Here is a 17647-nt window from a genome sequence, read left to right as displayed (position 1 = left end):
TCCCTATGCCCACAAATGGCCATCTATGCACCGATAAAAATGGTAAAGACTTCGATCAAAAGGTATACCGCTCCATGATTGGCTATTTATTGTACCTATGTGCATCTAGGCCGGATATTATGCTTAGTGTTTGCAAGTGTTCCCGATTTCAAGCTACACCGAAGGAATCACACCATAAGGCTGTGAAGCATATTCTTCAATATCTAGCTCACACTCCAACACTTGGATTATGGTATCCCAAGGGATTTTCCTTTGATCTCATTGGATATTCTGACTCTGACTATGCTGGTGATCGGGTGGACCGCAAGTCAATGTCAGGCACATGTCATTTCGTCAGACGGTCCTTGGTATGTTGGTCCTAGAAGAAGCAGAACTGCGTATCACTCTCTACTGCTGAAGCTGAGTACATTGTTGTTGGATCCTACTATGCTCAATTGCTATGGATGAAGCAAACCCTCAAGGACTATGGAATCAATGTGAAGAATGTGCAACTCTACTGCGACAATGAGAGTGCTATCAAGATTGTTCACAACCCAGTTCAGCACTCGAAGACAAAGCACATCCAGATTCATCATCATTTTCTTCGTGGCCATGTGTTAAAGGACGACATCTCCATCGACCACGCAAATATTGAAGATCAGCTGGCCGATATCTTGACAAAGCCCTAGGATGAGAAGAGATTTAGCAAGTTGCGGTGTGAGCTAAATATCTTGGAATCTTCGAATGTTCTTTGAAAATGATACACATCCTAACACTTATGCAAACTTGATAACTTAGATGTGCAACACACAAAGTAACATTTTTCTACAATCAATGAAGACTAACCCTCTAAGTGTGAAGAAATTAATGAAGAATTTGATTCTCAGAACCCTACGACAATTGTACGTGGTGTCTGAAATCATCATTCTTATACGGTGGGTTACGCCACCAACCAAAATTGAAAATCTTCAATTTGAGTTTTTCTTCATTTTTTGAAACTCCTTAGTTATTCAATTTCTTCAACTTTGCAATGTCTTCACTCTTCTCGTCGTTGTTCTTCATTGACTATATATATATACTTGAGTTTTTATGTCCTCTACAGCATTCACTTATTGCTAATTCTTCAAGTTGCTTTTTCTGCTAAGTGAATGTGATCGGACCCTTTCCCCCTCTATGCTAAACTCAAACCAGTCTGTTCACAAATTCTTCATGTGCGTTCTATTTGAAACTTGTTCAAAATGTTCACTGTGTCCTTGTCAGCTGAGGAATTTGCGAACGAAGCATTAAAATATTCTTATCTGAATTTTTGGCTTTGTCGCTCAAACCGTTCCACATCCCACGATAAGATTTATCTAGTCACCCACGATCTCACACAATCTCCACCACACTGTACGTGGGTGACACATGACGCTAGGATGAGAAGGGCCAGGGGTACGTTCGTCCATTTTCCTCGAGCGAGCGGTTTTTCACCTCAGCTATAAATACCCCTCACCCTCCTCAGACTGCATTTACCCGCTCGATCTCACTCCCCTCGCTCGAGCTCTCAAGCCCTAGCGCCGTTGCTACCTTCATCATCGCCGGTGAGGAAGAGCTTCACTGCCTCGACCTCGTCATCTTCGTACTCGCGCCGGTCGCGGATATCTTCACTCCGCCGCCATCGTAGCTGTCTTCCTCCGCCAAGTTAGGGCATGGAAGATCTATACTGACGAACTTCCAATCTACACTCTCAGTTTGTCGTGTTCTTCGTCAAGGGTAATTAAAAGTTACTTTTACTGCCTTTGTTGATTCTGATGATTTCCATAAAATCTTCAAAAGGTGTTTATTCTTCAACTTCCACACTCTAAACACCTCACACAATCATTTGTTCTTGATCTGCTTCTCTAAGTGACATTTTTCCTCAAGATTCCTCACTTGTGTGAATTTCACAATCCGTACAGCTCTGGAACCTAAGTCAAAGAACGCTTAGTGAAATTCTTCAAGACATATCTGGTCAAATTCTTCAAACTTGTTCCATTTTGCAAAAACTTCTAAGAACGCATATGACCTCTCCAAATTCTTCGCACCTATACTCTGTTCACAGGTACACATGTCTGCTGCTGAATCACTAGGTTCTCATCAACTTAACTCATTTGTCCCATTCCTCGAAGAAAAGCTGCATACGTCTTCAGAGAACTCAACAGTTCAAAATCCTCAACTGAAGAAAATGGCAGATGGCAAGAGACCTCGGAAGGGAGGGAAGAAACTGGAAGTTAACACTGCTTTTGAGATCCCTGATGACATATATGCAGGGTATTGCACACCAAATGAGGCAACTCATGGAAAGGAAACAAAGAATGAGAGCAAGGTGCGCATTCAGAAAATTGAGCGAAGATGGGCACGGGAATGGAGGGAATACATATATGTTACTCCAAAGTACATGAAGAGATTCGTTCTAAACCCTCCTTGCCCAAGACCTCCGTTGGCACCTGGCCAGATTGCTGATCCCACTAGCATCAAGCGCGGTGAGGATTATGCTGATAAATGGGCCAAGCGGCAAGCCAAGTTGGCCAAACAGGGCAAAGAAGTAGTGAGTAAATTCAACGAAGACTCTGCTGCTGCCGCCGCTGAGGCCTCCACTAGCAAGAAGTCTATGCCTAAGAAGCCTGCTCGGAAACCACATTCCTCAGCAATGCCCTCACGGCGAAGCTCATCTATGCCCTCATGGCCTGTTCCTCAAGCTGCTCCGGTTCCTCAGGTTGCAAAACCCTCAGCTCCTCCAGCAAAGTCCCTGGCACCTATGCATCTCGCCTCTTGCCAAAGGACCATAGGCATCTCAATTGCCTCAGGAGCATCTCCAAGTTCTTCAGCTCCCCCTCTGTCTTCAATTGGCCCCACTTTTCTCAAGACCAAGGCCACTGCTGGACGAGGCACTAGACCAAGTCCTCACAAGAACCAAGTTGCCTTTCAAGTACCGTCATATGATGACAAAGCTGATGATGAGGAATTAGCCGAACTCATTAGAGGCAGACAGCAAAGGGCCGCTAGAGCCAAGGGCGGTGTTGTGCCCCTCATGTTGGAACCGAAGAAGATCTTGGACTTCATTGACCTCTGGCACAAGGACCCAAACACTCTCTTGCCAGAATTAAACCTCACACCTGGTCAAAGTCATATGTTGACGGCTTTCATTTCTGAAGAAAAATGGAAGTTTGAGCAAGCCAGGTCTGTGAAGAAAGCTCAGTACAATAAACAACGCTTTTTGAAGGACAATGTTCTCAAGCTATCACCTGATGAACTCATTGCTCTACAATCTGAAATCCAGAAACTCAGTGATGAATTTAACGCCTACAAGGTAGAATGGCTTGGAGCCAAAGTCAGATTCGTCAGAATGGCGAAGGGATTTACTTCCAATGTTGCTGCTCCAATGCACATTGAAATTCCTCAGGCTGAAGCATCTATACAACCGACTGTAGAACATGCCAGCACCACTGATGAAAATCAGGCTGCTGATGAAACTGAAAGCAACAGGGCTGAAGCTATTCCATCCGCTGAAGAAATTGCCAGGGCAACCTCTAGTGTTGCGCGTGAAGTACAAGACAGGCTAGCTGAAGCATTTGACGCTGCGCCTGAAGAAACTGAACAAGTCAGGACAACTACGTCAGTTGTGCCTGAAGAAACTGCACCAATTTCCTCTGCTCCTCCTGCACCAACGCCAACACCAAGTCCTAATCTTCCTTCTGCATTAGAAGTGAAGAAAACCAAGGCTGCAGAGCGAGCTGCACTGAAGAAAAGGAAAGCATCTGCTTCCTTGGAGTTTTCTGCTCCTAGGAAGGCGAAGACTCTGACCAGCTCATTTGCAAATCCAATTGATGTTGTTCCTCTTTCAAGCATGCCATCAAAGGAAATCATTTCTTTTGGTGAAGATTATGTGGTTCCAAGTGAATCAGATGAAGAAGATCCGTTTGCTGCTTCGACAGAGCAGATGGATGAAGAAATTGAAGTGAACAATGTCACTTCAACTCCTCTGGTATCATCGCACATGCCTCAGTTCACGGCTGAAGAGGCGGGTGTTGAAGAAATTGATGAAGAATAAGAAGACGTGGACATTGGGTGCACCACTCCAGTGTTGAATGATGACTATTGGGAAAGTCATCACCCCAATTCCCCCATATTCACCCCATTGCAACAGATTTCTCTGTCCTCAGTCCAAACTGAAGAAATTCACACGGGCTCTGATGAACCTCAAGCACCTCTTCTTACCATGTTTGAAGAAATTCCAACCACTAGTGCTGATGATAAAGCTGCTAAAGAAAAGGAGACCTAGGCTGCTACAGAAGCAGATACTGAAATTCCTCAGCCTGCAGCTCCTGAGACTGTGATTCCTGAGGCTGTGAAGACATTGACTGATGCACCTCATCCAAAGCCGAAGAATCCGTTCTCGAAGATGCAGAAGTTCAAAGCTGATGACTTCTTCCATGAGCATGTGTTCTTCACAGAATACAACCCATATGACTCTGCTCGTCTTCGAAGGAAGCACTTCTGGACCGCCAGCCAAGCAAACTTCTATTCATCACTGCTTTTCGATAAGGACAAAGTCTTTGACCATGAGCATATTCCTCATGTGGATATGGAATCGCCGCCGCACTTCACACCAGTCCTCGGTGTTCTTCATGATGCTGGACTGCTCAACTTCTGCACTGATATATGTGATTGGAATGAAGAACTGATTCTTCAATTCTATGCAAACGCTGCACATCACAGGAAATTATGATGATATTAAATCTTGGGTGTTGGACTGGATGACGGAGAACACTCACTTCAAAGCACCGGCCTTTGAATTGCTTCATGCCCTACATGTCAGTCTTCCCCTTGAAGGTGCGCATCTTATGTATCATGAACCTGAACTCACAGATCACTACATGCAAGTATTGATGAAACCTCTGAAGTCTGGCCAAGCCCCAAGAACCAATTTCCTCGTGAAGGAATTGCTATATGTGCCACGGACTGTCTATCGCATTCTAACAAAGACATTGAGTCCTATCAAAGGCCATGACTCTAATGCAGAAGAATTAGTTGGCATCATGAAGAATCTGCTATTCAATATCATGCATGGTATTCCAATAAACTACCATGACTTCTTCATGAGGACTCTGGAAAATGTTGCATTGTCTCCGTTTGAATTGAAGCCTTACGCTCCCTGGATTATGAGATACCTCAGATCAAGGTCTTCAATCAATTACAAGGCTGACACACTCAACCATGGCAGCTACTTGCCCCCCATTGGAGTCCTCAAGGGGACGTTTTCCTCAGCTGATGAAAAGGGCAAGGCCACTGCTATTGTTGATGAAGGCACTCGTCCATTGGATGGACAGTTCCACAAAGCTGCATCCCACTCCACCAATGATGACTCTGCCACTCATGACTCTGTCCCCAATGCTTCCTAGCAAAATCCTCAAGGCGCAGCTCCAAGGGTGATGACTGATCGTGAGCTTCTCCTCAGTCTTCATCAGAAGGTCGATCACAACCACAAATGGGTCAAGCATTAGTTCGGTTCAATTCTTCGCAACATGACTTCTACACACAATTATGTGAAGAAGAACCATTACTACCTCCATGAAGTATTTGATCGCACCTGGGCTATTCTGTCTCATCTCTATGGTGAAGAAGATCTTAAGAAGATGGGCTTCAAGCAAGACTTTGACTGGTCCAAGCCGCCGGCGAAGAAATTCAAGAAAGTCAAGGTTCCTCCCTTGGTGGCAAGCTCATTTTCTTCATCACGCGAGACTTATGAAAATGAAGATTTGGACGACACTCTGGCAGGCCCTGCTACAACAACCGACCCCAACAACGCTGGCACTCCTCCATCAACATCATGATAATATTCTTCAGGGGCATTAGTCCTCACTTTTCGTCCCTTTTGGTCATTTGATGACAAAGGGGGAGAAATTTGAGTTTGTCTTCAAGAGGGTCTTATGTGGGCGTTTTTTTGTGAAGTTACAACTCTCGCTCTTTTGAAGTGTTTATTTGATCGAGTTGTAAACTTAAGCCCGATGGTGACCTCATGCTTTTGCTCTGTCTTTATGATGCTATTTCCTCATATATGTTATGCACACACGTTGAATTACATCATTCACCATATTTCATCATGCATTTCAAATTCTTCATCCGATATGATAAATGTGTGTATGAATTACAAGATATTGGGGGGGGTCTCCATGATTCTACTCTTCAAATGTGCTTTGCTTAAAAAGCAAATTCCTCACTATGCACACCTTCAGGGGGAGTTCTTCTATATCTTGCAATCAAATTCCTCAATATTTGAGCACTTTCAATTGATATGTTTATCCCCATTGAAAACTTAACCTATTTGTCATCAATCAGCAAAAGGGGGAGATTGTAAGTGCATCTAGTGCCCCTTAGTGATTTTAGTGTATTGAAGACTTATAGGTTAAGGGACTAATATGTTTGTGAGTGTACACATCCTCTACAAGTCGATGAGGAGTTTGATATTTACAATGAATGTCGGCCCCTAAAAATGAATGTCTTCAGCTGAAGACTTTGGTTCTCCTGAAGACTTTGAAAGTGCAGAAATTTGTGTGACCTAGAAAACTTGGATATTCATGCGAGGATTATGAAGTGTGAAGACTTTTGTCTTCATAGTTTCATTTTCTCTTTCTTGAGTTATAGGAAACAGCGTACTGTTAAAGGGGGTCGAGGTAATACTAAGGAAACTGATTTCCAAGTGATGCTCATCTCAAAATCCTACACCTACCCAATCCTTTCGAGTGAAGCCATTGGAAATCTCATATCAGTTCAGTCAATTTCTTCAGTGACAGAGACGAAGACCTTTTGGTCTCTGAGGAATTTGTTCTGACTGAGGAGTTAGGAATTCGCTAGTGCAGATTGCCTACACAGTGAGGAACATGATAGCCCTAAGGAATTCGAACCTCAAATCCAACTGTTGTTGTGCTACGCGCCAGCTATCCAAAATATCCTACCACCTAATGGCCATATCATTGTAGGGTATTTATGTCTTATCATGTCGGGCTGCTCCCTAGGCTATAAATAGCCGCCCCTGCAACCACTAACTGGTTGGCTGCTCTGAGAGAAACTGACACTTGTCAATTGAGAGCATCCCATCCTCCAAGGACTTTGAGTGAAAATAATCAATTGAGGAAAACCCAAAACCCAAACCCAAAGTGATTGAGCATGACTGAAGAGATTGTTCTTATGTGGAACCGATGCTTGTTACCTTTGAGGACTGTGTCTCCTCCAGACGGTTAGGCATCATGGTCTGAGCATACAAGAAGAATTGTGGATTGCCGAGTGACCAAGTCTGTGAAGGTTTGGAAGTCACCTGTGAAGACTTACCACGAGTGTTGGGCGAGGTCTGTGTGATCTTAGCTCAAGGAGAATATGGTGAGGACTCTGTGTCTGGGATTGTGTGTCCTCGAGTATAAATAGTCAGCCGCTCCAACCAGATGTACAACTGTCACAGCAGTTGGAACTGGTCTACCAAATCTTTGTCTTGTGACAGCCTGGATTTTCCTTCTCTCTTTTTACCGGACTTGCCTTCTCTCTCTTTCCGGACTTGGTTTTCATTGTGGTTTTTGCCCTGATTTGATTTGGATTTTTGGATCAATTCAAATGGACTTGTCACTTGGGCATATCCTTGGCTTTCACCCAAGTGACCTATCTACCTTATTCCTCCCACTTATTCCCAAAATAATAAAATGAGTATTTTTCCTTTAAGGAAAATATTCATTTTTCTCTCTTAAGTTCATTTCAGAACTTTGTGCTCCAAAGGAACCTCAATTTTTCTTGCTCAGAAAATCTGAGATAATTCCTAAATGTTCTTAGGACCATGGCACATCTTCCCATGCAAAAATATTGCATCACTTTTTGTAATATTTTTGCTGTAGAAAATCTTTTCACTTTTGGACCAGAAATGCACTTTGTGTAGCAAGTGCATTTTCCCCTAAGCTTTTAGCCTTGATCTTTCTTGAGCTTAAACACCCTCCTAAGAAACCCTAAACCCCAGGAGATCAGCCCTAATGGCCTTCTAGAAGGTGGCCAAACTTGGCGACCAAGTTTCTGTACAGAAACTTGTCAGCTAAGTGGCGTCACTTCTGGCCGACCTGGGCATGAGCCATCAACTCCCCTAGACTAAACACAGCACGGTCGAGAGCGCAGACAAGGTTTGGCCGCTTCTGGGCGTCGTTTTGACCATGCCAGCCTAGTGACCGTGCGTGGACATGGTGTCAGGACCCCGACTCGATGTCACATCGATCTAGCTGGTAACACCTCATATCACTTTGCGGCCTCACGCACGGTATCCCCACGGGTGTCGTCTTACCCTTTTCCCGGGACCGTTTGCGCCTTTTGGCTCACGTATATGATAGTGTCGCTAGCATCCATATGATAAAGAGCCCGGGCTGACATGACTAGTCGTAAACCCAAAGTGGCACAGACTTACAGGGACAGGCATCCATGACCCAGCTTCGAACGTGTCGGTCATCAGCAAGTGGGTCCGGGCTGTAGCACTGGGCTAGCAGGACTCCGGTAAACCGGGCTGTAGCGGGCTAACAGGACTCCGGTACTCAAAGCGTGACATTTCCCCGAAGGGACAGACACAGGAACGAAGAAGGACACATGCCGGCCAGCCTAAGTGTTCCAGAGCAGTAGCAAGCTACCATGGCTCAGCGGTAACACTAGGAGACATTTCCCGGTAAGAGAGGCTACTAAAGATAAACAACTAGATAGTCAGATCCCACACATACCAGGCATTTCAATCATACACACAATATGCCCGATATGTGCAAATACAACGAAGCATCACAACATGACTCTATGACACAAGTACTTTATTTAAGGCTCAGGGAGCCATACATATCATACACACAGGTACGGGTCTCAAGACCCAACATACAAGTCATACAGTCATACAAGCCAACAGCGGAAGTAACTTGTCTGAGTACAGACAACTAGTAAAATAAAAGAGGCTTGGAAAGCCTAGCTATACTACGTGGTCCATCACAAGCTCAGGGTCACCACCTGGGTCTTTAGCCTACTCGTTGATGTCAACGTCTACATAGAACCCATCAGAAGGGGTTGCAGCGTCTTCTGTAAAAATGTAGATTATAGCAACATGAGTACAAAGGTACTCAGCAAGACTTACATCAGATCCTACATACATGCATAGTATCAAGAATGGTTGGTGGAGTTATTGCAGCAAGCTAGCTTTGACTCTTGGCTAGACTATCCTACGATACTCCAACTTGAAATGTTTTGCGCACACGAGTCCACTACTCACCACTTCAATACACTACCGAGGATCCACCTCCGTCTTCCTACGGAAGAGCCATCCTCGGCACTCACACTTATCTTGAGGCTTTTAGTAGTTTCCATTTACTTGTCTATGAACTGTATAGGCAACCAAGTAGTCCTTTACCGCGGACGCGGCTATTCGAATAGATCATGTTAACCCTGCAGGGGTGTACTCCTTCATACACGCTCTCACCACTTATCGTCGTTTACACGACATGTACTCGGCAACCTTCAAGCGGAAGCCCAACGTGGGTGTCGGCCATGACCTACCTAATCACCTAAGCCTCCAGTCCAGGTTTATCGCCTATTCAGGTTCCATCCGCAGGGAGTCCGGCCGAGGTTTCCCATACGGCCCCGAACGATGTGAACAGGGTTCCCGAGATACCTAACGGGTATTCGGTACACCGTGCCACGTACCTACCGCATCACAGCCCACCCCTACGGTCAGCGCTGTCCACGGCCTCCAGTAGACTACAAACACCAGAAACTACTTGCAACTCCTGGACGGAGAACTAGGGTGAATAAGAAGTCGAGAGGGTCCATTGGTTTCGGGCCCAATGCATGGTAGTAGCTGATTCTTAAATCACACATACAGATCTCAGTGCTTAAGGTCGGCTTCAATGAAACAACCCACCATGTACTCCTACATGGCCTCTCATCGATACCTTTACCAAATCGTGTTCACCACACCACTCTCATTACCGACATAATCATTTCACTCTAGCCCATCCCCCAGATGAACCAGACCTGACACGACTCTAAGCATAGCAGGCATAGCAAGGTAGGAACAACACATACATATGGCTCAATCAACTCCTACACATGCTAGTGGGGTTCATCTAGTTACTGTGGCAATGACAGGTCATGCAGAGGAAATGGGTTCAACTACCGTAGCACACAGCAGTTTGAATCGCGTTGTCTTAATGCAGTAAAAGAGAGCAGGAGCGAGAACATGGGATTGTATCGATATGATCAAATGGTTGGTTGCTTGCCTGATGGTTCGATGCACGGATACGGTTCTTCGCTAGGGTAATCAGGGTACTCCTCGGGAACAGAACCTGTCGCAAAGGATAACGATACACAGGCATCACCAAACAATGTGCAACAATATGATGCATGCATGAAACATGGCAATATGAGTGTGTTGGGCTAATGCAACTAAAGCCAGAAGGATTTGAACAAATTTGAATCAAAGATTCAAATTTTAAATTCAAATATGGCCTTTTAAAGTGCTTTTCCTTGTTCTGATTAAAACATCAATTTAACTTGTTTGATCATGCATGAAAATAGTACAGATGGATAGATTGGATTTTTCTGATCATTTTTCATATATAATTTGTCCAATTTGGAGTTACAGAATAAAAGTTATGAATTTTTGAAGTTTAAATAATATTCTGGAATTTCCTGATTTAATTTAAATCCAGAAATATCATTTACTGCGTCAGCCTGACGTCACAGTGACATCAGCAGGTCAACAGGGCTGGCTCGGGTCAAACCTGACGTGTGGGGTCCACACGTCAGTGACACAGGGGCTAATCCCGTGTTGACCCGGGCTGGTTAGCTTTGACTAAGCCCTGGGGCCCACTTGTCAGCGTCAGTAGGTGGTGGTTTAGTGGCTAATTAACTAGGCCACGTCAGCTCGCCGGAGTTCTGGCCGGCGGCGACCAACAGTGCGGCGGCGATAGTGGTTTTGGTCGTTTCGGCCATCAAATGAACCGCGGAGGCCACCGGAGTGAAGCTGAGGACGACCCGCGGCTCTTGGCGGAGTCCGTTGGGGTCGGGGTGGCCGGAGTCGACGGCGGCGAGCTCGGTTGCGGCCGCCGGGGTTCGGTCGTGCACGGGAACGGTGTTGCAGGGCGTTAGGGGGGGTGTTTGAGCGTGCTACGTGCTCCTAGTGAGATGTGGAGCACGATGGCGTGCTCGGTTGGGCGCTACGGCGATCGTGGCCACGACGGCGACATCGCCGGCGGCGTGAAGCTTTCGGCCGCGGTGGGGCTAGGGCCTAGGGGTCGGGAGAGAGCAGGGAAGAAGGGGGAAACGGTGGCGTAGCTCACCGCGGTTGCAGTGGGCGTCGAAACGGGCTCGGGGACGCGCTGGAGACGGCGAATTCGTCGGCGACGGTGATCGGAGCCCGAAGAGGGGAACGGCGACGTGGCGGCGATGCAGGGCTTCCGGGGACCCGTGGAGCGGTGGGGAGGAAGAGGGAGTCGAGGCGGAGCTTCTGAGCTTGTCGGGGGAGCGAGGGGTGGTCGGAGGCAGTGGCTAAGGCGAACGGCGGCGACGGTGAGCTTCGGCCGTGAGAGAGAGAGAGCGAGGGAGAACCGGGGGAGAGTGAGAGAGAGCAGGGGGGATCGGGACGGGCTGCGGACGTCGTCCACGCGGCCAGGAGGGCGTCGGCAAGCAGGAGGTGGCCGCGCGGCCGCGCGCGCGCGAGCACGCAGCAGCTTCGGGGCGTGGGGAGGAAGACGACGGGGAGCTACAGTGCTGGGCTGGGTCGGTTGCTGGCTGGGCCGGCCGGCTGGCTGGGCCGCACAGGTAAGTCTTCCCTTTTCTTTTCTGTTTTCTGTTTTTATTTAATATATATGCAACTTTGTTGAATTAAATAAAATACCTAGGCAACTCCAAAAATCACCAAACTACTCCTGGCTCATAGTTGGATTATTTCCAACATGAAACATTTTAGTTTGGAGATACTTGAGCATTTAAATATTTTATATTATTTTAAATGCCCAAATTCAAATAGTTATGATTTAATTCAAAAACCCTAGGATGGCCTAGGAAAATGTGCACCACTTTTGGCAGAGGTTCTGAACCAAGACAAAAATGATGGGCATTTTAGAAGGGCATTTCAGGTTCATTGAAAAATTATTTTAGTAAACCCTAGTTGGTTTCAGAGGGGACTGGGGGTTCTGTCATCCCCATTTCAAGTTTCTGATGAATGAGTAAACATGATGCAACACTCTAATGCATGACTAGCTAGGGTGTGACAACTCACCCCCACTCAAAAGAATCTCGTCCCGAGATTTGGGTTCCTCCGCGAAGAAGGCGGGGTATTCAAGTCGAAGACGATCCTCCCTTTCCCAAGTTGCTTCATCCTTAGAATGGTGCGACCATTGAACCTTGAGAAACTTGATATTATGACGTCGCGTGGTACGTTCGGCTTGATCGAGGATACGAATGGGGTACTCTCGATATGTAAGATTATCTTGGAGATCAAGCGTTTCATGGTCCACTTCACGGATAGGATCCGAGAAGCAACGCCTGAGCTGAGAAACGTGGAAGACATCGTGAACTCTGGAGAGGTGCGGAGGTAGTTCCAATTGGTAGGCAACTTCTCCTCGTTTGGCAAGAATGCGAAAAGGTCCAATGTAACGAGGAGCCAATTTGCCTTTGATACCGAAACGATGGGTTCCCTTCAGAGGGGTGACCCGAAGATAAGCCTTCTCGTCAACCTCGAAAGTCATAGCCTTATGTTTTCGGTCATATTGACTCTTTTGACGAGATTGGGCTGTTTTCAACTTTTCACGAACGATACGAACTTGTTCTTCTGCTTCCTGAATCATATCCGGGCCAAAGAATTGTCTTTCCCCGGTCTCTGACCAGTTAAGGGGTGTTCGACATCGCCGCCCATAGAGAACTTCAAAAGGGGCTTTACCCAAGCTAGATTGACAGCTGTTGTTGTAAGCGAATTCGGCAAATGGAAGGCACTTCTCCCAGTCCATTCCGAACGAGATAACAGAGGCTCAAAGCATGTCTTCTAGAATTTGGTTGACGCGTTCCACTTGACCACTTGACTGAGGGTGGAAAGCGGTGCTAAAGGAGAGACGAGTTCCCATAGCATTTTGGAAACTTTCCCAAAATCGAGAGGTGAAAAGACTTCCTCGATCCGAATTGATTTCCAAAGGGACACCATGGAGAGACACTATTCGGGAGATGTATAAGTCTGCCAGCTGACTAGCGGTTATACTCTCACGAACAGGTAAGAAATGAGCTACTTTGGAAAGACGATCGACCACGACGAAAATAGCATTATTCCCCCTTTTGGTCCTGGGAAAACCGGTAATGAAATCCATACCAATTTTATCCCATTTCCATTCAGGAATAGCTAAGGGTTGAAGGGTGCCAGCAGGCCGTTGATGCTCTGCTTTTACACGACGACAGACGTCGCAATTTGCAATATACTGAGCAATTTCTCTCTTCATCCTAGTCCACCAGAACCTCTGGCGTGGGTCCTGATACATCTTAGTACTACCGGGATGAATGGTGAGAGGAGATTCATGGGCCTCCTTAAGGATTAATCGCCTTAGGTTGCGCACTTTGGGAACTACTAGTCGATTCCCGAAGTATACAACTCCTTGATCATTAACGGAGAAACAATTCACAATTCCTTTCTGAATGTTTCTCTTGATGCGGGAGATTCCCGGATCTACCTTCTGTGCTTTGATGATTTGATCCGTAAGGGTAGGTTTTGCCACCAAAGTGGAGAGAAAACCTTGAGGTACAATGTGAAGGTTAAGCTTCCGAAATTCCTCATGGAGAAGCGGTTGACTTTGTTGTAACATCAGGTTGTTACAATAAGATTTACGACTTAGCGCATCAGCCATGACGTTGGCTTTCCCTGGGGTGTAGGTTATTCCTAAGTCGAAGTCTGTGATCAATTCAACCCAACGTCTTTGCCTGAGATTCAGATCCGGTTGGGTGAAGATGTACTTCAGACTTTGGTGATCAGTAAATATTTCGCAACGGTTACCGAGAAGGTAATGTCGCCAGGTCTTAAGTGCATAGACTACGGCTGCAAGCTCTAGATCATGAGTAGGATAATTCTCCTCATGTGGGTGCAATTGCCGTGAAGCGTAAGCAATTACGTGTCGATCTTGCATAAGAATGCAACCTAGTCCTTGTCGCGAGGCGTCGCAGTAGATAACAAAGTCCTTGGAGAAGTCTGGCGGTACCAGCACGGGAGCAGAGGTCAGGCGTCTTTTCAGTTCCTGAAAGCTGTGCTCACATTGTGGAGTCCATTCGAACTTCTTATCTTTCTTGAGGAGTTCGGTTAGAGGTTTAGCAACTTTGGAGAAGTTCTCGACAAAGCGACGGCAATAGCTCGCTAAGCCTGGAAAACTCCGAACTTGCTTGACCGATTCAGGTGGAGTCCAATCAAGGACGGCTTGAACTCGCTCAGGGTTAACAGCAATACCTTTACCAGATATTACATGACCCAGATAGGTCACTTCTGATAACCAGAATTCACATTTTGAAAATTTGGCATAAAGGCGATGCTCTCGAAGTTTCTTCAACACTAGCCTTAGATGTTCGGCATGTTCTTCCTCGTTCTTGGAGTAGATGAGTATATCATCGAGATAAACTACGACGAATTTATCCAAATACTCCATGAAGATTGAGTTCATTAACCGAGAAAAAGTGGCTGGAGCGTTGGTTAATCCGAAGGACATGACGGTGTACTCGTATTGGCCATAACGAGTAACAAAGGCCGTTTTAGGAATGTCCCCGTTTCTGATTTTGATTTGATGGTAGCCCAACCTCAAATCCATCTTAGAGAAGACTGAGGATCCAGCGAGCTGATCATACAGGTCGTTGATCCTGGGAAGTGGATATTTGTTTTTGATTGTGACCAAATTGACAGGTCGGTAATCTACAACCATCCGGTCCGTACCATCTTTCTTCTTGACGAATAGGACGGGGCAAGCCCACGGAGATGAGCTAGGTCGGATGAAACCCTTTTTCAAGGATTCATCGAGTTGTTTCTTAAGCTCGGCTAGTTCTAGAGGTGCCATTTTGTAAGGTCTTCTAGCAATCGGAACGGTTCCGGGGATGAGGTCTATTACGAACTCAACATCCCTGTCAGGTGGGACACCTGGCAATTCCTCTGGAAAGACATCCGGGAAGTCACGGACTACCGGAACGTCCTCAAGGTCTGGCAAAGGGTTGGCGTTAAGAGAATATAATTGTCGCTTGGCTATCCGAGTCAAAACATTGACTATCTTGCCCGAAGGGTGGGTGAGTTGAACAGTCCTAGAGAAGCAATCAATTTGGGCATGATGGGCTGACATCCAGTCCATACCCAGAATGATATTAATATCTGAAGATTTAAGGGCTATCAAAGACGCAAGGAAAACAAGTCTGTCGACTTGGATCTCATTTCCATAACTTACCCTAGAGGTCTGCCATCTAGACCCAGGGGTAGAGATTTCCATAGTGGATGGCAAGTCACAGAATGCAACGTTATGCAAACGAGCATAATTTTCAGATATAAAAGAATGAGAGGCTCCTGTATCGAAAAGAACAGATGCCGGGTGGCAATTAACAAGAAGCGTACCGAGAACGACGTTGGGGTCCTCTTGAGCTTCTTCGGCAGAGACACAGTTGACATGGCCACGTGAAGCGGTGACCGGTTTGGCATGGAACACCTTCCCTGTCGGCTTGCCACGGCCAACAGCTTTAGCGGATTGATTGGGGTTGGTCTGGGGACACTCACGCATATAATGACCAGATTCCCCACACTTGAAACAAGTCACAGAACTGGTACGTGGAGGAGCATTATTGGATGGACCCCCATAGGGCTTGGCTGGTGCAGACTGTTGAGCGGGGCGAGGCGCCTGGAAAGATGGCCTCGGTGTGAACCTGGGTGGCAGGGCGGTATTGGGTACCCACACGCGGCGCTTCTGAGGACCAGCACCGGATGAGGAACCCGTGTCGCGTCCATGCTTGCGTGTTGCGTCATAGTCAGTCTGACCAGTTTCAGCACTGATGGCTTTGTTGACAAGTTTCGAAAAAGATGTGCACTCATGCAGACGGAGGTCGCGGCGAAGCTCAGGGCTAAGGCCCTTTCGGAACCTTGCTTGCTTCTTGGCGTCAGTAGAAACTTCCTCGGTTGCATATCGTGCAAGATTACCAAACTCCCTGCTATAGACATCCACAGAAAGTCGGCCTTGGGTGAAATTGCAAAATTCTTCACGCTTACGGTCCATGAGACCCTCCGGAATGTGATGTTCACGGAAAGCCTCACTGAACTCAGTCCAAGTTGTGACATGGCCCGCTGGGCGCATGGCTCCATAATTCTCCCACCATAGACTGGCGGGGCCTTCAAGATGATATGCGGCAAAGGTGACCTTGTCAGCCTCAGCTACCAGCGCGGAACGCAGCTTGTGAGAGATACTGCGAAGCCAGTCATCAGCGTCGAGAGGCTCGACGGAGTGGTGGAACGTGGGTGGATGCAATTTGATAAAATCACTGAGGGACACCACGTTAGCCCTCTGATGATGTGCTGTGTTCTGTTCAATACGCTCCAACAAACGGTTTGTCTCCCGCTTGTTTCTCTCAGCTTCCATCATAACCTCGGCTAATGAAGGAGGATGAGGCAGATTTTCATTCCTGGCTTCACTGCCTTCGGCCTGCTCTTGGGAAGCAGGATTAGCGCGCGTGTTGACCATCCTAGGTAGACAAGACAATGATTTAGTCAGGATGGTAAAATTCCGACATAGGATACATAATGTAAGGAATAACTCGAAATGCAAGATGATCATCCGTATGACATGGTAGATACAGAAACTGCTTCTTTATTCCATCGTCATACACACCATACAGGTTTAGTACAAGACCAAGCAAAGTACTAATACGGTGAAAAGAGGATTACATCTCATCGGAGGCATTCCAAGCTCCTATACATTATTTTTCTACACCTTCGGAAGGAGTACAAACTAGGTCATATCCCACGAGACACGCAGGACAATAGACGACACAGCTAGTGCGAACTAGTGATACTACTACTAACTCAGACCGATCCGTAGTAGTCCTCGTAGAAATCACCTCCATAGCCTGGAAGCTCAACATGTTCATCCGGAAACAGACGATCTCGCGGAGCTTGTGGACCATAGGGGCTAGGATGAGGCCTTGGACCAACAAACGGTGGCCTGCGGGGACCGCGAGGTGGGGTGATGCCTCCTACATCACGCCAAACCATCACGTCCGGCAGAGCAGATCTCACAGGATAGAGATCGCGCATATCCGAATATCCAGCTTGCACCGCCGGTGCGAACCGAGTCAAAGTGGCCCAGTGATCAGCACGGGTATTGAAGAGCTCTAACCTTAAGGCCCGATTTTCACGGTCCTTATCCTCGAGCATCTCAGCAGTGGTGCGAGTCCGTGAATCCTCCTGAGTGGAGTCAGCATAAATAGCTTGGAGATATCCTTGTGCTCCCGGAAGTGATCCTGGCATATACCGGAAGTCAGAGTCCCGAAATAGACCAGATCTGACTCGCATAATGGTCATCATAGAGTAGGCGGCATCCTGCACAGCCATCTCGATAGTAACCCCGAGTCCATAGGAGCAGTGAAGAGGCTCAGTGGA

This window comes from Triticum aestivum, chromosome 2B (genome assembly GCF_018294505.1).
Source record: "Triticum aestivum cultivar Chinese Spring chromosome 2B, IWGSC CS RefSeq v2.1, whole genome shotgun sequence".
In the NCBI taxonomy this organism is placed as follows: Eukaryota; Viridiplantae; Streptophyta; class Magnoliopsida; order Poales; family Poaceae; genus Triticum; species Triticum aestivum.
The sequence above is the reverse complement of the archived record's forward strand: the minus strand, read 5'-3'. Positions refer to the sequence as shown.